The 15,050-nt window shown below is 36.3% G+C and overlaps 1 protein-coding gene across 2 annotated transcripts in view; it reads right to left on the bottom strand.

Annotated features, from left to right (window-relative positions):
- Positions 1-15,050, bottom strand: part of CLSTN2 (calsyntenin 2) — a gene marked incomplete at both ends in the record, with an annotated part of 291,900 nt that overhangs the window by 162,534 nt on the left and 114,316 nt on the right. The window lies entirely within an intron of this gene.

Raw genomic sequence — 15,050 nt, 5'->3', positions numbered from 1 at the left:
ATCACAGAATTGCAGGGGTTGGAAGGGACCTCAAGAGATCACTAAATCGAATCCTCCTGCTAATGCAGATTCTCTACAATGGGTCACACAGGTCAGTGTCCAAACAGCTCTTGAATATCTTCATAGGAGACTCTGTAACTTCTTTGAGCCACCTGTTCCAGCATTCCATCACCCTTATCGTAAAGGAGTTCTGCATGTTTGTAGGAAACTTTCTATGTTTAAGTTTTAGACCATTGCTCCTTGTCCTATCGCTGCACACCGCCAAGAATAGCCTGGCTTCTGCCTTCCATCTTCCTTTAGATATTTATTAACATTAGTCAAACTGCCCTTCAGTCTTCTTTTCCCCACTCTAAACAGACCTAAGTCACTCAGCCTGTCCTCATACAGGAGATGCTCCAGGCCCCTAATCATCTTTGTGGCCCTCCTCTGGACTCCTTTTAGGAGAATCACAGTATCACAGAATGGTTCGGGCTGGAAGGGACCTTTAAGATCACCTCATTCTCCCCAGTTCTCACCTAGTAGATCTCCCTACCATACGCAGCAACACCTCCCCCTAGACCAGGTTGCTCACAGCCCCACAACAAACCTGGCTTTGAATGCCTCCAGGGAGGGGGGATTCACAACCTCACTGGGCAACCTGTTCCAGTGTTTCACCGCCCTCACAGTAAAGAATTTCTTCCTAATATCTAGTCTAAATCTTTTCTCTTTCAGTTTAAAACCACTTCCCCTCTTGCCTTGTCACTATGTGCCCTTATAAAAAAAAAAACAAAACAAAACAAAAAACAAAACAAAAAAAACCCTGCCTTTTTTGAACTGGGGGGCTGAGAATAAGACACAGTAGTGATATTAAAAAAACCACAACAACCAACAGTTCCTCACACATACACACCATCATCAACTCTTTGTTGCCTTGTGTTCAAAAACCCTCACACAAGAACAGGTTTGATATTTCACTCTCAGAGCTTCTTTAAAGTGGAAAAAGTAGTTCTAGACATCAAAGACAACTGAGAAAGTTTGTTCACAGTTGAGAAGCTCAACAATTAAGAATTCTTTTGTTCCCTAGTCATTTGGAAAAAATAAATACGTTTATGGCCAACTGAAGTTACATCTTTTTCCTTCTTGCTCCTTTGTTTAATCATTAGGAAATTGTGGTCTCAGGAAGAATGATCTGAGGCTCTTTTAAAGCTGAATTATTCAATACTACAATTAGTAAAAGAACTTTGAGTTAACTTATATGTTAGAGTATATATTGTTTCAGAGGAGGTTACACTAGTTTTCTACAGTTCTTTGCCCATTTGCCAATAACTAAGAAATGGAAAGATTAAACTGGGGATATATCAAGGAAAGGTGAAAGGAAAGTAGGAAATTCAAATCTCTTTATTATGTAATGGCTGAGCACCCAGAAGGAGAAACTGGTGAGTTTTATATAATGAGATCCTAGTTTGCAGGGCAGATGAAGTCTTTTATATGTATTATTTGAATAGATGAATTGCCTCAGCAGAAATAGTTGTACACATAAATATGCTCCACTTATAGTCCGATACCACTCCAAGAGTTTGATTGACAGAATAACAATCCATCTCTTGATTAAATGCAGATACAATTCAACAATAACTGAATCAGTTTGAATGAAAAAGAAAGCCCTTAAGCAACTAAAAATACCAAAGGCAGATTTTCCTCCTTCCCGGTTCTGTTAATTGCCTGAGCTCTTACAAACAAAACAAACCAATAAAACAAACAAAAAAATTAACAAAAAACATACTAAGATAATCAAAATAAATCTTAAAAAAACACCAAATAAATTGCTTTTATTCCTACAACAGATTCTGCATAATCATTTTGATGATGCTGTTGCTTAAGAAATTGTCTCAGCATTCAGTGATTGCAACTCTACAAGCACTGTCTTTTTTCCATTAGCGTCCCATGAGCTACAACAACAGGCAAGTCAATGACAGCAACATAATTCCTTATATTACATTAGAGCAGGAAGAGAAGAAAGTAGATTAAGAACAGTTGCTACTATTTAGTCCTAGACCTTTGGAGACTGGCATAGCAGGAAGAAAGGAACAATAAAGCAAAAGCAAAACACAATGGAAGTTCTAATTATTTACAAGTTCTAACGATGTGCTTCTCCAAAAGAACAATTATGACTATATGAGATTAATGTAACCTGTGGTAACTGGTTTTTAAAAAAAGATGTCAAAAGTGTTTTGTTCTTTCCTCCTTTCCTCCTCTAGCTACTGAGTCACATTTGAAGATATTTGAGAATTAAATTCATTTGAATACAAATCAGATATTTTTCTAGTGATGCCCGCTTTAAAAACACGTCATTTCTCCTCCCTTATCTACTTTATTTTTTTTATTAGTGTACCGAAATAAGACAGCATATGCAATGCATCCACTTATCAACTCTCCTTCCTTAGAGCAGGATATGTTCAAAACAAGATTTCCAGTAACTTGAGCAGTACCTCCTTTGACCCTCTTGTTTTCTAGCTCTGACATTCAAATACAAGGGCTGCTGGGAAAGTAATGTAGAAAACTACAGAAATCCTGTGAGACTAATTTTGATATTTTTTTACCCTTCTGACAGATTCCCCAAACCACATTTGAATAGCATATTGTTATTTTATTAATGTGCATGTGTATATAGATACATAATTATGCATACATAATTTTCATTTTGATCCTCATTTGGCTTTAAATGGCTCTAGTCAGTGTTGAAGTTAGTTTCTTTTATCAGTTACATCAGTAAATGAAACCTTAAGTTTCCAAAGTTAGAGCAGTGTCACTCTGCATTTACTAAAAAAGAAAAAGGAAGCAAAAATTGTTTATTCTGTTGTCTTCTTTACACTATCTGAAATAGAACATTTAAACAGAAAAATAAATTGAAAATTGAAATTCACACTGTGTAAGAAACAACAGTCCTAAGCAGTCCTATTATACAAAGTGTTTATACTGGACAAAGACTAACATCATCATTTCTGAAATTGTTATAAACTTAAAGATAAGGAGGGAATGCAGTATTTATCATAAAAATGTAAGAAGTAGAAATTGCTACCAAAAAAAAAAAAAAACCAAAACATTTCAATGTTTTAATGTTAATTTAACAGTTCTTGCAGTTAATAACTGTCTATAAGAAAGCAATAGTAAAAGTGCACTTTGCATTTGTTAAAGGTGATGGAGCAAATTTTTATAGGGGCGTGTACATGAAAGTTTCAGGAGCTAAGAGAGTAGTGTACAATACAGAAAGAGAAACTCAGTAGAGCAAAAAAAGCATGAAATTCAGCTGATAAGAAGTAAACAGTAAATTACTTTTCCTGTTGGGCTACGTTATGTTGCAGTATACTGCTATGGTCTAACCTGACAGGTGGCAAAGCACTACAGTCATTCGTTACCTCCCTGGCAGAATGGGGGAGGGAGCCAGGGAAAAAGAAAGTAAAATTTGTGGGTTGAGATAAAACTATTTACTAAAACAGAGAAAAGGAAAATAATGATATTTATTACTATTTAAATATATAGATATGAATGTATATAACAAGCAATGCACAAACAATTGCTCACCGTTCCCACAACCCACGCCCAGCTATTTCCTCAGGCATGGAAGAGAGTAAGTTGAACTTGCACTCCCTTCAGAACTCCTTCTACATGATGATGGTATGAACACCCTTGTGGCCAGTTTAAGTCAGCTGTGCTAATTCTGTTCCTTCCCAGCTCCTGTGCCCTTTGCTGAGAATGGCCTTAGCTCTGTAAAACACTGCTTAGCAGCAACATCAGTGTATTATCAACTCTACTTATTATCAGCTCTACTACACTGCAAGATGTGTACAGGGCTTTCTGAAGACAACCACAGTCTCTGTAAATTAAATTTTCCAAGTCACAGTGTCCACAAATAGAACTTCAATTTGTCAGTGCAGAAGTAATACCATAAGTGGACCAAAATATGGGCTATATGTCTACCTCACATGGAGCAACAAGAACTATAACCCAAAATAGGCCCTACTAGGCTAGGAGCTACTCCCTACTAGGGAGCTGAGGGTGAAAAACAGGAATACAAGGAATGTACAGTGGCTTTTCTAAATTTTAGATGTTTTCTGACTTAAAATACATAGAACATTATACTGATAAAAAAATAGCACTTTATAGAAGAAATAAGAAAGGAGAAAAAAGTGAAGCTTAGTAGTTGCAGCTACTGACACTAAGGTATAGTCAATATTGCCTACCTGCTTTAACTGATCTTGAAGCTAAAGCTTGCAGTAGCAAATTCTATGAGTTAAGAACTGCTTTATGAATACAAACGTTTTCCTTTCTTCTTTTCCAAAATAGCAGAACAGATCTATTTTCCACTTAAACACACTGATATGTTCTCTCATCTCTAGCTTAAAGAGTTTGTTGATAATAGTAAAATCAGCAGAAAGCTTAGGCCTTCTTAACACTCAGATCAGCTCTTTACATTCTTTCATCTGTTGACTTCAATAGGCTTCAACTCAGCCTATTGGAATCCTGTCCATTTGACAAAGGTCCTCCTTTAAAATCAGTTAAAGGTGAAGATGCTTCTTTAAAATAAGCCTTTAAAATATATACTTATAAAATCTCACTCACTCCTGGAAGATAAATAGCTGAATTTCATACTTCATGCAGTCTGCACTACAAATCCATGTTCCGTAGAACAGTGATAAAGAGCACTTCCAACGCCATGCTAGGAGAATATTGAATTAAAAACCAACTCCTAATGATGCAGACAGCATACTGACATGTGCAATGTGTAATCATTATGGCCAAAAAACCCTCCTCCTTCTCCAATCTGAAAGCCATCAGTTTGGCCGTCCACTCCTCCTTTTGGGTGATACTTCAGTAGGCAAAGACCTCATGATCAACAAGGGCCAGAGTTCTAGCTCACTGGCTCTGCTTCAGGCAGTTTATACACCTGACTGGCAGACTTACTTCCCCAGGATAAACCTAGAGTTGCAGACCTGAATTTCCTGCACTGCCTGCTTCAGAACGAGCTGAAGCTAGAAATAAAAGAAAGAGATCTAAAATCTGAGAGCAGTGGAGAAGGATAAACAAATTAGAAAAGATGAAGATTTTGAGGCTTAGGTCACTGAAGAAATGGAAGATTAAATTCTGTCTAACTACTAATCCCTTCTTCAAGGCAGAGAAGGCAAGAGGAAATGGAAGTTGAATGCATTTTGAAGAAAAAGAGACCAAATTAGAAGTGGATACTAAAAATTGCTGGAAAGTAAGCAAATGTTTGCATTTCATAGGGTTAAATCTTCCTCAGCACTAGGAATAAAACACTAACTAGCTATTTCAACAGAAAACCAGAAAGCTGTGGTTCCCATACATACAAAAGAGGCTCAACACTGGTACAGATTTTGTATGTTGCACCAGTGACAAACCGTTAAGACAGAATTTATTCTTCTGTCTCACGATATGCTTAGTTCTCTGTGTGATGCTACTGCCTAAATTACTGAAACATCAACAGTTACATTCAGGACTTCCTTTTTCAATAGATGGTTTTTAATTGGAACACTCCATGTGCTTTTGCATAAAACAATAACGTGACATTCCAAGCCCAATTAAGGTAATGTGCGTTTTGACACTAAGTCCAGATAAAGTAGGACTTACGTAATTTATGAGACATGATTCTTCCAGAACTCTTTGGAGAACATTTTAAGTAAAGAATACTTTATAAACAGTGAATCTCAGCAAATTACTAGTGGAAAACCAACATATAAATTGGCAATGGTTTGATCATACTGCACAACAAAACCTGTTTTGTATGAAATAGACTGAACAAGAAAGTCTTCTACAGTTAGGATATTTTCTGCTCCCCCCAATTGAAATCCTTTTCAATAATGAGCTCCCATTAGCAAAATCTGTTCTTACACTTAAAAAAAAAATTGAAAAATCTGATATGCATTCATTTGTTGACCAAAAGCTGCCTGATATCATGCAAGCAGTCTACTGGTTAGTCCTGAAGTGAAATAATATACTCTGCATTTATCCTGACATGATTAGAAGCTTTTGTAGTTATATATATATTTTTTTAATTATTTTTTTTTCTCATATAAACATATTTTTGGAGTAGAGAAAAAGAGATATTCATTTTAACACTGACCAAATCAATCTAAATATTTAATAGGAATTTAATCAAATGCTTTGTCAACCCATTCCTGTACCTTTCAGGAAAAAAAATAAAAAATAAAAACAAACAAAAAAAAAAAAAAAAAAAAACCCAACACCAACGTCCTAAGCTAAAGATTTTATAAAACTCTACTAAAAGTTTTGTCATATAAAGCTATTAGAAGCATTTCTGCTTTTGATCTCCCTATTTCTGTAAAGCACATTTCCTATCTACATACATATGTGAATATGCAAGAAAAGCTTTACAGCGTGACTTTGTTGTCTCTTAGATAACAGATCACAAATCTATGCTCTCTGTGCCCTAAATTTGTACAAGCTTTTTTATTAATGCAAAGAAAACTTCATCTCTTTGATTTAGATGTTCAGATGTGTACTATAGGTCCCACAGCTAGTATGGCAACTTGCAAAGCACACCACAGATGAAGTCCTTATCCACAAAAGCCTATACAGTTAAAAATCTTGGAGAAAGTATCTGTTGGCATAGCAAAATATTTTAATTTTTGTTACAAGGGCAGAAAAAGGTCATAAATAAATTAGCTTGTGTCTTTCTGTGTATTGTTCTAGTCAAAGAAACATTTTAAACTTGCATATCTTGCTTAACAGGACTTACCTTTCATTTAGCATTCTTGTCAGCAGCTGCACATTCTCGTTTAAAAAATATAATTTGAGAATCATAACATAGTAAACATCTCTATTTAAGTCTTCTTTACTATTTCACTTTTTCCAGTATTTAATAACTCCATCTTCATTGTATGAAGCTGTCTTACTCCTACAAGTTTTACGTTTCTCTTGTTTAGACTGAAATCTCTGCAGAACATGAATCTAATTTTCAATTATGAGGTTACAGCAAGCATTCTGAATACACCTGATGCCAGTGCTTGTGTCTTCTGACAAGTCTTGCCGGGTGATACTACCTGAACAAAGACTCAAATACTGTTGTGCCATTAACTGGATATCAGCATCTTGTGCACAATACAGGAATGCTAAGAACATATGGATCACTCATAAACATTCATTTTTAAATCTAGACAGTGTGTTGCCATAGGAAACGAACAAAGAAAATTATGCAAAATAGCAAAAGTAACCTCCAAACAACACCAAGGACAGGACAGATCTCACTGAGGACTAACAAATCTGCAGGGTGCCCCGGTTAACCAAAAACCTTATTTCAATGTTCAATGTCTTTCAGTGCCAGTAGTATTAAAACCAAGGAACTTTGCTGGCATTTTTTGTTATGAATAGTCTCAATGATGACATCTCTAAACAAACAAGTACTTTAGCTCGACATTATAATAAAGCACTAGACATTTTAGCATTTGGTGAGATTTTCAATGGTACTAGTTTCTTCTGCACCCTATTCACTAAAGGAACGGCTTTTCTTAGTAAACAATGACCTAGAAGTCTTAAAAATAAGGATTAAAATAATTTTGGTTTTATGCAGTTATGTTTGCACAAACTTCAGAGCTGCACCAAAGATGCAAACGGTGTTTTGAAAAATTCAAAATTAAAACCATTATTCATGAGGCTAAACAAAATAAAAGATAAGTTGATTAAGAAATTGTAACCTTTACAAAATACATCAATTCTGTGCCAGAATATTTTTTATAGAACAGTCTCCTGAGTGTTACATAATTTAAGATCACTGATATCACATGCTCCAATCATGTAATCCTACACATCTGAAATCTTGGAAAATAAGCTAAAACCTAGAACAAAAGAGCTTAAGGAAATAAGCATTTTATTATTTTTTTAAAAAATGTAGAAGAATTAATGTTCATATTTCCATTATTTGTTCAAAATTACAGAATTTCATACAGCAGAAGCCTAGAGATATCACAGTAAAGGGGATCTGATTATGTTCAAGATATGTATTGTTTCTAAGTAGCCGTACTTTATTTAATCTTGAGAGATGGTAGCCCAGCTATATCTTAAGGGCCTAGAGAGCTTTTTACTTATGATGACCACCATTTTTTCCCCAAAATAGCCATGTTGTTTTTCAAGTAACAACTGTATTTTTGAAAGGAGAGCCTTTGTTCCCTTATGAAAACCAATAAAATGAAATACCTCAAGAAAACAGGCAAAAACAGAAAGAGGGCAAGAACACAGGAGATGCCAGCAATTCAACTCATGTTTACATGAGCAAAGGTTTGTGAAGCAAGGAAAGATGCAACTATGCCCAGAAACAGAGGCTGGAGCATAGGAAACCTTTACACTATGTCTCTCCTCATCTGCTTTGCACTGTTTTTAGATTAGGTTAAGCCATGAATGGCATACGCTTAATTCAGAATCCCTGCTACACTGCAACAGTGAACACACATAAGGTGGCACATGTCTGTGTGTTCCAGAAATTCTAAATTACCCTTTCTCATCAGAAATGCTCTGTCAATATAATGCCGTGTTTGGTACAATTCAGTCTTTTATGCTACTCCTCATTTCCAATACAACCTTTATTTTTTCCCAACAAAAGTTTGTTTTCCTCAGTGCATTTCCTACAGATGTAAGCCTAAAATTATCATCCAACCTACCTTAATATTTTATTCCTTCCTCAAAACTCTCTCTTAAATTTCAGCTTGGAAATGGCCTCTCATTTTTCTTTCTTATTCCTCCCAACTTCCTTAGTGTCTCCTAGTTTCTAAGTGATTTGAAACATATCACTCTATTTATAGAAATTACCTTGCCAACAGCCTAATTTCAAAACACAATGTATACATTAGAAACTACTTCCTCCTGATTTTTAGATTTAAATATTAAAAAATAAAAATAAAAATTGAGTACATTTGGTGCTCAGGGTGAAAACCTGGAAAAAATTGCCTGTCCTAGGAATCAGGATTTCCAATCACCAAGCCCTGTTCTGGACAGAGATTGCACCAATGAGTAGCACATTCCTGTCCCTAGATGGCTCCTACCACAAAATCAAGAAGCTTTTTAGTTCTTACGCTCTTCAGAATGCAATCTATCAACTTCCACGGTGATTTAAGACAGCTTTCCTCCCTAAACAACTGTCCCTCTCACTTCAGCCTCATTATACAAATGAGCAAGGAAGGAAATACCCAAATGATGGAAGAAATCTGTAGATCACTTGAAAGCATTTACTTTTTTCCTCTGCTGTTAAACAGCTGAAGCTGGTACTCTCAGCTTTGCAGAGCCTTTCAGATACAAGCATAAACATTATTTAAAGGTTTTGGTTTTTTTTCCTCTTTCAAAAACCATTAATTCCTGTCCATTTCTGTCCTACACAGACAAAGCCAAGATGCTTTTAGACTGAGGCACACTGCACAAAGAACCTCATGACAAAGAAAAAAACATAGCAAGTCTGACCAATCTTCCTAACTGCACAACCACCTGCTAAAACCTTCTCTTCATTCCTAACTACACAGGTATGGGACTAGGCAACAGACAGGGGAGGTGACAACACCAGCACTTCCCTCCATTCTGCTGTAGAATTGGTTCCACCCACTTGCATGGATATCAAGTGATATCTGTCACAGTGATTCCCTGCTCTGTACTTCTTCCCAACAACACAAAAGGTTAGCTAGCCACCTCTTCGTTTCCTAGCTAGCCTTCTGCTTACCAAATGATTTATGCGCTCTAGTAACCCAAGTCATGAATTCTGTGGAAGTCCCACATGGCTCACGAGCTATGGACCGACCACTGGACAGTCTGCCAACAGGACTAAAGCAAAGAAAGGAAATAAAATTTGACAAAACCTGCTGTTTTCAGTTTTGATACAAAACATTACATTGGGTCATGGTCCCTAAGAGAGGGCTACCTAGCAGACAAACAAGAATAATCAATGGTTAGACAATGGCATCCAGATGTCATGCATTCTTCAGCTCCATAATATTAATAAGTTGACAACTCAGCTATGTTTCTCCCCCAAAACACATTTCTCAGAGAAAAAACATCTAATTTTGAGAAATTTGGAAAGACTGGATGCAATCACTATTTTCTTCCCTCCAGGTAGGTAACATCAGAACAGCGTCACATGAGGACTTTCATAGGATATTCTGTTTATGTCTATAAATTCATTCAATATTCACTTTTGTCTGCTGAATCTTAAAAACAGATCTTCAATTAATCAGTGCTCCTTGATAAAGACACGGATTATCTGAATTACTGCTACGTGCTGTAAAATGAATTAATGAGCCAAGCTTCAGCCAGCATCGAAAAACTTATTTTTCTTGAGGTTTTTTTTTTATTTTGCAATGGAAGACAAAATAACGGAAGAAAAATGAAACTGCATCTTCTGCACATATATACATATATACATATATTTATTTTTAAGATAACTTATGAAGTCTCATATCTGAGTATAAAGCGCTATTTTTTCAATCTTTATCACTTTGTTCTTAATTGTCAACCACTTGTATAAATTGCTAATAAAGGAGATTGATTTTGAGCCACGACATATCAAACTTTGTCCTACAATGTTGCAGATGGAACACATTTTATTGCAAATTTCATTTTGTACTTCTCATTGCAAAAGATATGGAACAATGAATGATAATTATATATTTTACAGTTCATTCACTTCAAACTATCATTTTATATTCATTACTCCAGTGACAGATTCATCCTGTCAGTTTTACTGCTCATTATGCACATAATATCTGCATTTGAGCAGGCAACAGAATCTTGGAAAGAGACTTAAAGTAAGTTTTCACATGGAAGAAAGAAGAGCCAGCTTACATTGTTGCATTAACTGTACTAGCTGCTGTCAAAAGAACAGGTGATTAAAAGCACAATTCTGACATTTCTTCAACCTGTTTGAAAACGAGGTTTGAGCATAAAAGAACTATATAAATCATTGCTATGAAAACTGAAGAAAAGTTTAAAAGCACCTGGAAATGTTTTCAAATAATAAGCTATTACTCCAATTTTTAGTAATATTTCAGATTCTACAGGTTCTACAACATAGAAATTATTATTTTGCTGTTTCAAGAGGTTGCCATAGTGATAGTCAATGACTACCCAAAAAGGTAGGTATAAAATGGTACTTTTTTTTTCTGGTCTTCCTGAAGCAACAACTATAGGCAGCCTCTACCTATTGGCTTCAAGTAAGAGTTCTTTAGGCACTCTTTGACTGAAGATCCTTCTGTCAGATAGAATTGCTGATAATCGGAATCTTTTATCCACTGCTTGCACACTCAGCAACAAATTCAAATGGCATCACCTGCAGTAAATCTGAGTTGCTAATAGTAAAGCAGTCTGATCTTGTCTTTAATATCCCTTGGAACAGATTCTGGCTCCACAATAGGACATAATAAAAAAATAAGAAATATGGCAAGTTAAATATAAAACACCTGGAACCAGCAAGTTCAAAGGCAAGCACACATAAAAAAGCCACACCAGAAAACCTCAGTACAAATCAATGGAGGATTAAATGAAACTTTCTGATACACATAGATGAATCATATCTATAAATGAACTTATATGCTGGATAACAATAGAAGAGAAATGATAAAGACAATCTATTAACTTACCAGCCTTATAAGAACCTCCTCCAATAGTTCATGCAGAACATGCCTGGTATAACTACCATGGTAAGCACCTATCAGATCAGTCAGGCCTTTCTAATAGGAGTCAAGACTGCTATGGAATAAAGGGGCAGGAATATGCTGGAGACTGCCAGCATAAATAGAGAAATCATACCGCATCATAAATGGTAAGTCTCTGAAAAACACATTTTTTAGAAGTCAACACTGATAGCTGTGTATCCTCAGTAAGTCCCAATGACCTCACTCTACGCATTCTCTTCCCTACGCAAAAGCAGTTAAGGTCTAAACCATGCCTTCACATCAAGTGTACAACATTTACAGGTTTTCTCTCAACCAGAAACACATTTGTAATCATCCACAGTCATGGCCAAAACCATCTAATTCCAGGTTTTGTGATGATTGAAACTGTACTCACTTAACATCTATGCACTATAACTTACAAGCGAAACTTCAAAATATAATTTTTTTCTATGTAAAGTATGTATAAAAACAGCATAACAAAAACAGCAGAGTTAATTGAATGTTTGTATCAAGCTTGGAAATCTATGAAACCGCCTACAGTTACGTATATGGAAATGACACCACATCATCACATAAACGTGCACTGAAGAAGGTTGACACAGTCATCTGGCTATTGTCTGCTTGTATCAGCACATGTTCAGCACTGCTCATCAACCTTCACTGCTATGGAAAAATACAAAACACAATTTGAGGTAGGGCATGTTTTGTACAGCAAATGTGAAGTAAAAATGTCACGCCTGCTTTTGCCTTACTATATTAGGCCAAGCGAGAAGAAAGGAAAAAGCAACAACAACAAACAGCAGAACTTAACTTGGCTCTAGAAAGATACTTACAGTATTGGTATCGGTAATAATATCTGCAAGCTCAATTCACTTCATGTTCAAAGCAGCTGCAAACAGTTGCCTGACAAAGGCAAGAGTCCAACTATGTTTAAATCAGAACAGGCAGAAGATGATGACCCCTTATACATGACCAGTCTCATATATCGTTAGTCTCCAAATGCAGAGGAGAAAAAACCTGCTGTCACAAGCGACACGCAATCTAGAGCAAGGCTTGGCAACCTTTAAGTATCTTCTTTTTTAAAGCAAAACTGAGTGCAGTTACATCAAGTACGCCTGATCGCATCTACCAGGCCAGCAGTTCTCTGCCCCTTGTCCTGTCTGGGTTCAGTAGTGCTTGGAAAACAGCTCTTGTGGATATGGAGGGCAAACAGCAAGGCTCCCATGTGAGATCTTAAAGGTGCCCTGCAGACCAGGGCTTTGGGAGGCACTGCTTCTCATAGATAAACATCAAACAAGATTATTCAAATGTATAAAGTGTATACATGCGTTCACACATTTTAACAAGATGCAGATGACAGAGGGAAACGATGACAAGCAAGCTGCCCTAACAAATGCTGCACATATTTTCATCAGTCTTACCACTTATATTAGAGAGCACATTTGCATAACAAAGTGGTAAAGACACATGGGTCTCATGCTTATATCATCATGGAGGAATGCTAAAAAAAGCATCTCTCTTACTGGGTACATCCCTTGTTAGTTAACCGCTACTCTAAATAAGAGGTGTTAACAAAACTCAGCAGCACTCTGCTACTTCACACCAGCAATAGTAGTTCTCCCTGTCATTATTCTGGGCTAAAGAAACAGGAAAATGCTAAGACGACTGCACAGGTCTGGAGTAAAGATTAAGTAAATTCCAAGAGTTTAAGGAAGTAATTTAAAGGTGACAAAGTCATGGGCACTACAAACTCAAAAGTTTACTAAACTTACAGGGCTAGATTGCAACTGAGGTTTCATGCAGTTTGTCCTCTGCATGCCTTTCCTCCCCATAAGGCAAGAGCTTCATTTCCATTTGTGGACAAGTCCTGAACTACTTCAGCTCTGAGCTCAGTGTACCAAGGCAAACAAAATCTGCTGGTGAAGTGAGCTTCTCAACTGCTCTCCCTGTCTCCTCTTTGACACTATCAATATTTTCCTATCTGCTTTTTGAAAAAATATTTATTTGATTATGTATTTACTCAGAGAGCTCCTTAGAAAAAGGTCTGCTTTTTTTCCTTTTTGTTGTTTGTTCTTGTCTACTAACACTGCTCACAGTCACAGAGCCCATCTGGAAGCCTTAGTGGAGTGGTTTGCAAGCATCATTAAGGAGTACACTGAACAGGTAAAGCACAATGTCAGCTGCTAAGATTAGGGCTGGCATAACTGTGGAAGAGGCACTGCCAGAGGAAGTTTATCCTCCTTCATAACATTATGCTTAAGTATATCATCATGTAAGTGCCATGATGCAGAGGTAGTGCCTCTCTGGTGATGAGGTTCACCAGGAACCTGGAAATCTAAGGTCAGAGGATGGGAGAAGCAGCAGATCATTTTTCTCTGCACTGGCGGCTTTCAGTTTTCCTGAGTGAAGGACACTGTCAAAAAAAAAAAAAAAAAGGGGCTTAAAGGGAAAAAATGAATGTCACATCAAATCAGTTCTAACCCCCGAACTTAACAAAAGGGGGGAGGGGGAAGGGATCTGTCTGTAAAACTGATATATGAGGTCTTCTAAAAGAAAAAAAATCAGTTACATTCTACACAGATGTGTTTTGTCTGTTTTGTTGGGGGGGGGGGGGGGATGCTATCCAAACATGCTTATTGCACTGACCCCCTCCCACAAAAAATGTTAAGCAAAAAGAAAAAAAAATGTGTGTCACAGGGGAAAGACTTTTAGTGACTGGAGATGTATGCAGATATCTGTCATTATTTTGTAGAAATAGGACTGCTATTTTAGTTTCTTGCTGATGTTTAATGTATTTTAGGAGCTGTCATCATGGGCTAATACTACAACCCAGCTCTTCTCTCATTCGTGACATTTTTTCTTTTTTAATACAGAAGAGATGCACACCAACCATGGATTTTAATACAACTCTTGAAGAGTTCTGCTGTCTTTTCAGTTGAAGCCATTGCTTTAGGGCAAACTTCTCAAAAGTGCTTCAGCCATTAAGTCACATTATTGTGCTGCTCAGTATCAACCACTTGTTTTCTGTTCTAATTTTATGCTGTACTTTAGAGAGTTTTTCAGGACTCGTTGAAGTACTTCTTAGTATTTGCTATTCAGATGATAGTGTACAGATTTAGCCCTAATTGCCAGATTATTTTTTAGTCACATTATTTTACCTGGTTTTAGTTTTGGTTTTTAATGTAGAATGAGGTGGGGTGACAAATTCTGACTTTTTTTTTTTTTTTTTTTTTTTTTAAACAAAAACAAGTTCACCTTACAGTGATAGATGAAACTAAAATTCTGAATATTCAAAGAAAGAATAATGAAACATCAACTTATGTGGCATAACTGAGCAATGTGCAGTTGTTCTCATGCAAAAACATTATATTCACTATTTAAAAATAC

This window comes from Tetrao urogallus, assembly GCF_951394365.1.
Source record: "Tetrao urogallus genome assembly, chromosome: 9".
In the NCBI taxonomy this organism is placed as follows: Eukaryota; Metazoa; Chordata; class Aves; order Galliformes; family Phasianidae; genus Tetrao; species Tetrao urogallus.
This window is presented reverse-complemented; position numbering and strand designations above follow the sequence as displayed.